Below are 8,148 nucleotides of genomic sequence, written 5' to 3' on the forward strand. Positions count from 1 at the left end.
ATACCTCTTCCCCATCGCATAAACTTTCCCTATCAACTCTACCTTTAAAATATATCCCAGTTCTGGCCTTGTCTAGTGAGCTCAGTCAGTTAAGAATGTTGTCCTGAAATGAATTACCTGTTCAATTACTGGTCAGGGCACATATGAGAAGCAACCAAAGAATGCATGAATGAATGGAACAGCAAATGAATGCTTTCCTTCCCTCTCTTCCCTCTCTCCTTTCTTCTCTCTATCTCTCTAAAAATCAATAAAAATTAAACTCTGGCCAGATAGCTCTTGGTAGGAGTCTTGTCCCAGAGCGCAGAGGTTGCTGGTTCCATTACCTGGTCAGGGCACATACAGTAGCCTCTTGATGCTCAGTGTTCCTGTCTCTCTCCCTCTCCCTGCCTCTCTCTTTCTCTATCAAAAAAAATCTATAAAGAGATTGATGTAGATAATATACATATAGATATATCCCAATTCTAACCACATTCAGCACTAAACTCATTCCCGGAGCCACCTTCCACTTGAGGGCAATGAGAGCCTGCTAGTCTCTTTACTTCTACTCTTGATCCAAGAGTTCAATGACTGGAATCATATTTTTTAATTTTTTTATTAATTTAAATTTATTGTGTAAGCATGGATTCAAGTGTCCCACTCAATATAACTCCCTCACCCCCCACCCCTGTGTCTCTTTTTATGCCCCTTTTGTCCCCCTCCCCCTAACTCCCTTACCCCTTCTCTTTGGGCTTTGCTGTCCTGTTATCTGTATCTATGTGTTATGTAGATATAATTTTGCTAATCCTTTCACCTTCTCTGATCCCATCCCCTCATTCCTCTTCCCTCTAACTACTATCCCTCTGGTCCCTGTGACTCTGCCTCTGCCTCTATTTCGTTCCTCAGTTCACTTTGTTCATTAGATTACACATATAAATGAGATCATATGATATTTATCTTTCTCTGCCTGGCTTATTTCACTCAACCTAACAATCTCCAGTTCCATCCATGCCACCGCAAAGGAAAGATTTCCTTCTTTTTCACAGTCATGTAGTATTCTATTGTGTATATGTACCACTGCTTTTTAATCTACTCATCCACTGACGAACAATTCGGCTGTTTCCAGATCTTGGCTATTGTAAACAATACAGCAATAAACATAGGAATGTATATCTTCTTTTGAATCAGTAATTTGGTATTCTTAAGATATATTCCTAAAAGTGGGATAGCTGGGTCAAAAAGCAGTTTTATTTTTAATATTTTGAGAAAACTCCACACTGTTTTCCACAGTGGCTGCACAAGTCTGCATTCTAACCAGCAGTGCAGGAGGGTTCCCTTTTCTCCACACCCTTGCCAGCACTTATTGTGTGTTGATTTGTAATTGAGAGCCATTCTGACAGGTGTGAGGTGGTATATCATTGAGGTTTTAATTTGGATTTCTCTGATGATTAATGACATTGAACATTTTTTTGTATGACTATTGGCCATCTGTATGTTCTCTTTGGAGAAGTGTCTACTCAATTCTTTTTCCATTTTTTAATCAGATTGTTTACCATCCTGGTGTTGAGTTTCAGAAGTTCTTTATAAATTTTGGTTATTAACTCCATATTAGACATATTGGCGATTATATTCTTTCATTGTGTGGGTTGTCTTTTTATTTTGTTCTTGATGTCTTTTGCTGTGCTGTGGACAAGTCTTGCCAGGGTTGAGGATGACAAAGACGCAAACACCCGACTCTGGGGACCAGGTTCAGTGACGCAGATCCACTTTATTCAGGAAATAAGCTAGCTTATATACATGGTTCAGCCAATAGGATGTTACAGTGTGTCCTTCATAGCCAATGGCTGAAAAGATCATTGGGAGCTGCCTGGTTGGTGCTGAGTCATTTCCTTATTGTGGGTGAGCCCCCTTCCTGGGTATGCCCAGGAGAGATCTGGGAGCTGGAGAATTCTCACAGCATTGCATCAGCCACAGCTGATAGGAATGCACTCTGCACTCCACCCACACTGTGCAAAAGCTTTTTAGTGTGATATAGTCCCATTTGTTTATATTGTCCTTTATGTCACTTGCCCATGGAGATAAATTGGCAAAAATATTGCTACGAGAGATATCAGAGAGTTTACTGCCTATGTTTTCTTCCAAGATGTTTATGGAATCATGACATACATTCAAGTCTTTTATCCATTTTCACTTTATTTTGTGAATGGTGTAAGTTAGTGATCTATTGATAGTTTGTTTGTTTTTTTTTTGTATTTTTCTGAAGCTGGAAATGGGGAGAGACAGTCAGACAGACTCCCGCATGCGCCTGACCGGGATCCACCCGGCACGCCCACCAGGGGCGACGCTCTGCCCACCAGGGGGCGATGCTCTGCCCCTCTGGAGCATCGCTCTGCGGCAACCAGAGCCACTCTAGCGCCTGGGGCAGAGGCCAAGGAGCCATCCCCAGCGCCCGGGCCATCTTTGCTCCAATGGAGCCTTGGCTGCGGGAGGGGAAGAGAGAGACCGAGAGGAAGGAGGGGGGGTGGAGAAGCAAATGGGCGCTTCTCCTGTGTGCCCTGGCCGGGAATCAAACCCGGGTCCCCCGCACGCCAGGCCGACGCTCTACCGCTGAGCGTCAAATATATATATTTGCTGCTTTGGGGTAAAAGGTTCTGAAGATATCTATTAAATCCAGTTGACTAGATTCTAGTTTGTAATTTAAGGTGGCTGTTTCTTTGTTAATTTTCTGTCTAGAGGATTTATCCATTGATGTTAGTGGGGTATTGAAATCCCTTACTATTATAGTATTGCTATTGATCTCGTCCTTTATGTCCATAAAAATCTTAATATATTTAAGTGCTCCTATATTAGGTGCATAAATATTTACAATGGTTTTATCCTCCTGTTGGATTGCTCCTTTTATCATCATGTAGTGACCTTCATTATCCCTTATTATAGCCTTTGTTTTAAAGTCTATTTTGTCAGATATAAGTATTGTTACCCCAGATTTGTTTTTATTTCCCTGTGCATGAAATACACTTTTCCAACCCTTCACTTTCAGTCTATGTGTATCTTTTTTTCTGAGATGGTTCTCTTGTAGACAACATATGTACAGGTCCTGTTTTCTTATCCATGCAGCTATCTTATGTCTTTAGATTGGAGCATTTAATCCATTTACATTTAAGGTTATTTTTGATGTGTACTTACTTATTGCCATTTTATTTTTTATATCTACCATCCTCTTTTTCTAGATATTTTTCCCTTTTGCTTTTTTTACTGAAGGATCATTAACATTTCTTGCAGTACTGGTTTGGTTGTATTAAATTCCTAGATTTTGTTTGTTTGTTTGTTTGTTTGTTTGTCTGGCAAGCTTTTTATTTCTCCTTCAATTTTAAATGATAGCTTTGCTGGATAAAAAAAATGTCTTGGTTGTAGGTTTTTGTTTCACATCCCTTTGAATATTACTTGCCAATCCCTTCTGGTCTCAAGTGTTTCTGTTGAGAAGTCGGATGTCATACTTATGGGGGCTCCTCTGTAGGTAATTAACTGCTTTTCTCTTGCAACTTTTAATATTCTTTGTTTGTCTCTTAACTTTGGCACTTTAATTATAATGTGTCTTGATGTAGGCCTCCTTGGAATCCTCTTTAATGACACTATCTGTGCTTCTTGAACTTGTGTGACTTTTTTCCTTCATCAATTTAGGGAAGTTATCAGCTATGACTTCTTCAAACAGTTTCTCTATCCCTTGTTAGTTTTCTTCTCCTTCATGAGCCCCTATGATGCAGATGTTGTTTCTCTTCATGTTGTCACAGAGCTCTCTTGAAATTTCTTTAGTTTTTCTGTGCCTCTTTTTCTTTTGCTGCTTTTTTTTTGTGATTATGTCTATCTTGTCTTCTAAATCGTTGATTTGATCCTTTGCTTCATTCAGGCTGCTGTTGATTCCTTCTAGTATAGCCTTCAGTTATAGTACTGTATTTGTTATTTCTGACTGGTTCTTTTTTTATAATTTCAATGTCCTTTTTGATGTTTGCTATCTCTGTATTTAGGTACTCATTATGTCCATCCATTGTTGCTCTAAGATCCTTAAGCATGCTAAATATTATTATTTTAAACTCTGCATCTGGTAGTTTTGATACTTTCATCTCTCATTCAGTTCCTTTTTTGTGGGTATTTTTCTGTTGATTCATTTGGGTTACACTTCTCTGTCTGCCCATTTTGTTTGTGTATTAGGTAGCACTGTCTGACTTTGAAAGTTTTGAGGTATCTTTATGAAGAAGATGATTTCTGTGGTACTGACTTCCAGGCCACCTGTTTTTCTTGTTTTAGGAATGCTTCTTGAGGGTATTATTTTCCCTCTTGTTATATGTGAGTATTAGATGCAGTTAGTCCTTTTATTGGTATAGTTAGCCCTTCAGGCTGGCTAACTCTAAAGGTCAACCTTGATAGTGTGTATTTCACACTGTGCAATGTCTGTCCTGTTAGGTGTATTTATTCTCTACAGTGTCTGGTGCCTGCTATACTCTTCCTTTTGGTGTGCTGTTTGTGTAGCTGGCTGCATCTAGGGTTGATGCTGTCTGCCACCCACTACCAGTTGTGTTGGCTCTAGTTCTTCTTGGGTTGGCATCAGCTGTTGTTTGTAACCCACTCTTAGCTACTTGTTTGCAGCTACTGCACTTTTTGCTGTTTGTGTCTGCATTTTCTGTGCTTGAGTACTGTGAGAGGAGCCTACCTTTGTATAAGAATCAGCTTCCTCCTGCTTAGAGATGACAGCTGCTTCATAAAAGCCCCAAGCTTTTTAAGATTTGTCTCCACTTTTTAGCTGCTCCTCCTCCTCTTGAAGCTGCCTGGTCTTTCCACAGAGTATTCTGTAGTAAAACTGTAGTGTGGACTCAGATGAGCCTTACCCAATCAATTCCTCTACAGGTTGCATGCTTGATGGATTAGGGCAGCTGAGGTTGTGAATGCAATGTTAGTGGGCCCCCTTACTTCAGGGGTCCCTTGGTCAGGAGCTCAGTATGGGGAATGTGTTCCCTACTCTAGAGCTTAATCCCTCAGCCACAGTTGGATACTCAAATGTTACTTCTCCCCAATAAGGTGAGCAGTAGGTTCAGTCCAAGTGGCCAACAGTGCCCTCTGCAGAAGTCCTTTCACCTAGTGAGACCCTGGTCCTTTCCTGTGGCTGATTATGCCTCCCACAGGGGGTTAAGCCTCTCAACTAGATCGAACAAGAATAGAGTCACAGGGACCCAAATGTTAAATGACCATGCTCTAAGCCTTTCTCCCTTCCCCTTGTGAAATCTAGCCCTACAGAGCAGGATATCCAGTGCCCAGGCTGGCTGACTGTGAAACTCTACCCTATCCAATACACATGAGCTGTTGTGCCGGGTGCTGATCCCAGAGAGTGGAACTCACCTCAGCTGGGCCAAGTGTGAGGAGCTTTTCCTTAAAATACCACTCTAGAAAGGGTTGTTAGGCCCTGAACCAATGCTCTCCATAGCTGGCCACTGGATGTGCCAGCCTTGAGCCTCCCTGGCAGAAACCCAGCACAGACCAGTGGGAGACACTGCCTATGACTGGCCCTCAGCATCCTTCTTGGAGCTACAATTAATCCAGAGTTTGTGGGTGCCTCTTCTAGGCCCACATGTACTTGTAAATACCAAGCTGCACACCTACACTGACTTATACCCACACTGGGCCTGGGCGAACATCCACTTAAAAGGCTAGTTTTCCCTGAACCCTACTTCCTGCAGCTTCTGTCTGCTGATTACTTTTTGGGCTTGGCCGCTGAAAAAACTTCCACTAGAGTCTAGAGCCTGCAGCAATTCAGGGATTAGGAAAGGTAGTGAATGTGGCTCTGCCCATCAGCCCAAGTGTCAGTCTGTACAGACTTTTTTCACAGACCTCAGTAGGGTGTGGCCCCTGAAGTCTGATGGGTGTGGCCTCTGAGACCAAGAGATGTGGTCTGCCCTCTCTTTGGACAATTTCCACCGAGTCTCCTGTGAGACAGAAACACCAGTCATAGACTGGGGAGAGTGTGGGAGGGAAGGTCTAGTCCCAATTCCAGAAAACTGAATCACTTACACTCCACCTGCTTCCTTGACTCTTGGAACAACCTGTCATATGACTGGGGTAGGAGAGACTCCTGAGGACAGAGCAGTTGCTTTTCCCCAGGCTAATTCCACTCAGAGAGGATGCTCCATACAAGAAAGATAGCAACTGCAGCATTGGAGAATAACTCAGCACAGGGGTTCTGGTGGCCATTCTTCACAGTGTCTCTCCCTAGGCCTTCAACTTTATACTCTCCTCACACCACTCCTGTCCTCTCAGCTCTCCCTCCACTGGATCCCTGGGTAAGTGGCTGTGAATGATATTTTCTGTGTGGGCCTTTTAACACAGAGCTTGCATCTCTGAGAGATCTGTCTCTTTCTCACAGACAGAAATCCTGCTATTTTCACCACCAAATGCTGTCTGGGTGCCTCTTTGAGGCTCTGGGGCTCTAGGCTTGTAATTGAGAATCCATAGCTCTCAGAGTGACCCTCCCTGCAGTGAGAATATTTCCAGACCCTCAGCCGCCACTCGTTCCTGGGAGCGAGGCAGCCCTCTCCGCGTCTCTGCCCTTCCTATCGGTCTCGATATGGCTTCTTCTTTGATCCTTGGTCCTTGGTTATAGACTCCTCTTCATTTAGTCCAAAGTTGGCTTTTCAAGATGATCTTAAATTAAGTTGTAATCCAATTTGGTCCTGGGAGGTGGCAGTGGAACGTCTGCCTACTCCAGGGGTCGGGAACCTATGGCTCGCGAGCCAGATGTGGCTCTTTTGATGGCTGTATCTGGCTCGCAAATCTTTAATAAAAAAAATAATAATGTTAAAATATAAAACATTCTCATGTATTACAATCCATTCATTTCCTACCGCTCATGTTGATGGTCGTGGGTGGCTGGAGCCGATCACAGCTGTCCTCCAGGACAACACCAAATTTTTATTGGATAATGCCTAATGTACACGGGTCATTGTATGGCTCTTACGGAATTACATTTTAAAATATGTGGCGTTCATGGCTCTCTCAGCCAAAAAGCTTCCTGACCCCTGGCCTACTCCCTTGCCATCTTAGACTCTCTCAGGTAGGGTTCTTTAAAATATAAGTCCTGTTATTCTTAATGAGGCATGTGACTTCATTATATTTCAGTTTTATCATTACTTTCCAAGCAAAATCACATGGGGTCTTACTGGGCTATGACCAAGGTTTCCACAGGCTGTGTTCCTTTTTGGAGGCTGTGATGGGGAACCGGTTTCCTTACATTTTTCAGCTTCCAGATGCCACCTACAGTCCTTGGTTTGTGTCCCCTCCCACCGTTCTTCTATCTTCACAGCCAGCAATAGCAGACTGAATCCTGCCATCTTAGCACATCACTCTTACGACTTCTGCCTCTGTCTTTCACTTTTACGAATGTTTGTGATGATATTGCCCATAGCTGGGTCCTGGAATCATATTTTAAGAATGGAAGTATTGAATTGTTTTCCTGCTTAAATCATCAACTGCCTCCTATCAATATGAAATAAATGCAACTGCAACACACCTCCCTCTGCAATCTACAATGTCTTAAAGGATCTTGCCTCTGCCTATGTTCTTGATCTTATTTCTTGCTAACTTAGACTTTGCTCTCACTGTTGTTTCTGAAATAAAGGTTATGTCCCACCTCAAGTCATTTGCAAATGTTCTTCTCTATCCCTTACTCACATGGCCCTTCTTCATAGTAAATTCCTGTTTGGATGTAATGACACCTGCTTAGAGAACCTTTCCCTAATCAACTTAAAATATGTACTATTCATCTATTTACCTGTCACTATATTATAATGTATGTGTTTATTTGCATGTATTTCTCCTCCAGTAGAAGATAAACCCTTTGAGGAAAATGGCTTTGTTTGAAGCACAGTACTCCCAGAACCTAGAATACTGTCTGTCAATATTTGCTGAATGAGTAAATATGTGGAGTCACTGCCCTGTACCATAGGGATGTCTCACATAATATTGGGGTCCTGGAAACAACGACTAATCTTTATTACAAAATTATACCCCATGCCAAACCTCTACAATGCTGAGTTTACAGAAAAAACAAAAACCTTCTCAAGAACCCAACCATGTGTTTTGCTTCGCCTTCATTTTCCCCTCACAACCTTTACATTCAAGAAAAAC

The 8,148-nt window shown here is 42.3% G+C and overlaps 1 pseudogene; it reads right to left on the minus strand.

Annotated features, from left to right (window-relative positions):
• The window catches only part of LOC136406515 (TIP41-like protein), a 30,599-nt pseudogene extending 23,247 nt beyond the window's left edge, over positions 1 to 7,352 (minus strand).
• Positions 7,353 to 8,148: the final 796 nt, after the last annotated feature.

Source organism: Saccopteryx leptura, chromosome 5 (genome assembly GCF_036850995.1).
Source record: "Saccopteryx leptura isolate mSacLep1 chromosome 5, mSacLep1_pri_phased_curated, whole genome shotgun sequence".
Lineage (NCBI taxonomy): Eukaryota > Metazoa > Chordata > Mammalia > Chiroptera > Emballonuridae > Saccopteryx > Saccopteryx leptura.